This window comes from Galeopterus variegatus, unplaced genomic scaffold, assembly GCF_000696425.1.
Source record: "Galeopterus variegatus unplaced genomic scaffold, G_variegatus-3.0.2 Scaffold2830, whole genome shotgun sequence".
In the NCBI taxonomy this organism is placed as follows: Eukaryota; Metazoa; Chordata; class Mammalia; order Dermoptera; family Cynocephalidae; genus Galeopterus; species Galeopterus variegatus.
Window position 1 is genome coordinate 174921 of NW_007728941.1, and position 2731 is coordinate 177651.

The following is a 2731-nucleotide window of genomic DNA, read 5'->3' on the forward strand; positions in this document are numbered from 1 at the left end:
GCCTTGAATAGGTGTTTAGATTGTAGGATGATGCCTAGTGAATGAATTAAAAATGGGGGTCATAGGCATGGTTCTGAGGCTTTAAAAGGAGAGAGCATAAGGAACTATCTCTCTTTCTGTTCTACCATTTCTGCCATATGAGACTGCTGGGTCACTGTCACCACACAGAGATCCTCACCAGGTGTGTTCCCTGGACCTTGGACTTCCCAGCCTCCAAAACTGTAAGCAATAAATTTTGTTTGCTTTATAAATTACCTAGTTCAGGTATTTCTGTTATAAGCAACAGAAATAGACTAATACAATAGTTTTAGCCTTAAATGTTTGATGTAATTGTTAAAGTTTTAAAATACATGTAAAGTCCTTAGCATGATGTTTGGCTAGTAGGAAACAAAAAATATTAGTTAACATTTTTATTTATTAAATTTAGCCTCGATTCTATGCATTTCTCTAGTATTATGCAGACTAAAATTGTTTAGAATTTACCTGCTTTATTTTTTCTCATTCTGTAACAAATCTTCACCTACAAATTATTTTTTAGTTGGAATAGTTATACAACATATTACACAAAGAATATACTTTTAAAAAGTAGCAACTTTGCTTTAGTACTTTAATATTAATATATTGCTATAACTATAAATAGATAAAATAATTCTCATTTTAAGTGTTTAAATTGGTTATGTAAATTACAAAATTATGCAAATCATAATGTTTTTAATACTTAGGGATAAAAGGTCATCAGTATTTCTAAGTCTTAATTATTATATCAGTACTGACTGCTATTATTTGGGTTAGTACAGATAACATATGATGATGTAAATATTTTGGGAGTTTTCTGTTGCAAGATGAGCAAATATTACCTGGAATTATCTTAAGTCTAAATGTTTAGCATATTTTTTATATCTGAAGAATCTATTATAACGTTAATCATCCTTTAAACACCTAATCTCAAGAATCCAAAGAAAAAAGTATTGATCAGAATGCCAAAATCTCATGTTCATACTTAAATCATCATAAGTATTGACGAATGTAAAAATGTGGGATATTCTTAGAGAGTAAAAGGTTGAATTTATTATCAGTAAACATGCATTATTAATAGCTTGATTATACAATCATCAGAATTCTCAAATAAGTCATTGTTAGCAAAAGGTACTTTTTAAAAATAGACTGTTTTGAATTTTAATATTTCTATCATAAACATTAAACAGCATGAAAGTTTAAAGACTCAAATTCTACAAAATGCTTGATACTCTGACTTTCTGAATCTATTGTTTTCATGTAATTTTATTGGACATCAATTGTAAATGTTCAGGTAATTTAAGAAAACCATTTATGCTGCCTTTTTAAAGAAATAATATTTCTGAGCAGCCACCTTTTATTTATACATTGATCATCAGAGTATAAAGGGCCCTTTAGAGATCTGAAAAAACCCGTGAAACTGCCCAGGCCATCAAGGGTATGCATATCCATAAAGCCACCAAGTATCTGAAAGATGTCACTTTACAGAAGCAAAGAGTACCGTTCCAGCGTTACAACGGTGGAGCTGGTATGTGTGCCCAGGCAAAACAGTGGGGCAGGACAGAGGGTTGGTGGCCCAAAGAGTGCTGATTTTTTGCTGCACATGCTTAAAAATTCAGAGAGTAATGCTGAAATTAAGGGATTAGATGTAGATTTTCTTGTCATTTCATATATTCAGGTGAACAAAGCATCCAACACGTGTGGTGGTACTTACAGGGCTCATGGATGGATTAACCCATACACAAGCCTCCCCTGCCGCACGGAGATGATCCTTACTGAAAAGAAACAAATTGTTCCTAGACCAGAAGAGGAGGTTGCACAGACAACAAAGATATCCCAGAAAAAACTGAGGAAACAAAAATTTATTGCACAAGAATAAATTCAGCATCAAATAAATGGAAATAAAAGTTAAAAAAAAAAAGAAAAAAAGAAAAGAAAAGAAGTAATATTTTTGGTAATCACTAAAAATTACACTCCAATTTTACTTTTAACATTACCATAACTATGCAACACTGCCACTAAATGTTCTATATGGCTTTGGAGTTAAACAGAAATTACTCAATGTGTTAAAAATAAACACATTCTTTACAATGTATAATTTAGCAAAATGTATTTTTAAATGATTTTTATTATTATGAATTCAACGTTTTAAATTGTGAACCAAATTCATATTAAACAGCAAAACATTTGACTTTGAGGGTGAGATTCTATAAATATGCTGTTAACTAGCTAATTTTAGATGATAGAAATTAAACCATTCTAAAATAAGTCATTCTAATGTATTACATTGAGTTAAATTTACAAAAAGAGAAGTCAATATTAACTAAGAACAATTGACTATTTCTAGAAAAAATTCCCTTATGTCCTCTCTCTTTTCTCTGAAATGTTTTCTAATTTTCAGTGCATAGATATTGCATATTCTTCATTAGATTTATTTTGATACATTTGTTGCTGTACAAATAATAAAACCAATTTTGTATATAAAACGTCTATTCTGGGGCCGGCCCAGTGGCGCACTGCTACAGTGCATCGTTTGGGAGTGCGGCGGCGCTCCCGCCGAGGGTTTGGATCCCACATACAGACTGGTTCCCGCTCACTGGCTGAGCAAGGAGCGGGCGCAATACTGAGGGTTGCGATCCGTTGCTGGTCACGAAAAAAGACAAAAAAAAGGAAAAAAACAAACAAACAAAAAACCAAACAAACAAAAGACGTCTAT

General features: G+C 32.1%; 1 pseudogene; it reads left to right on the forward strand.

Annotated features, from left to right (window-relative positions):
* Positions 1-1431: 1431 nt before the first annotated feature.
* Positions 1432-1894, forward strand: LOC103599028 (annotated as a pseudogene).
* Positions 1895-2731: the final 837 nt, after the last annotated feature.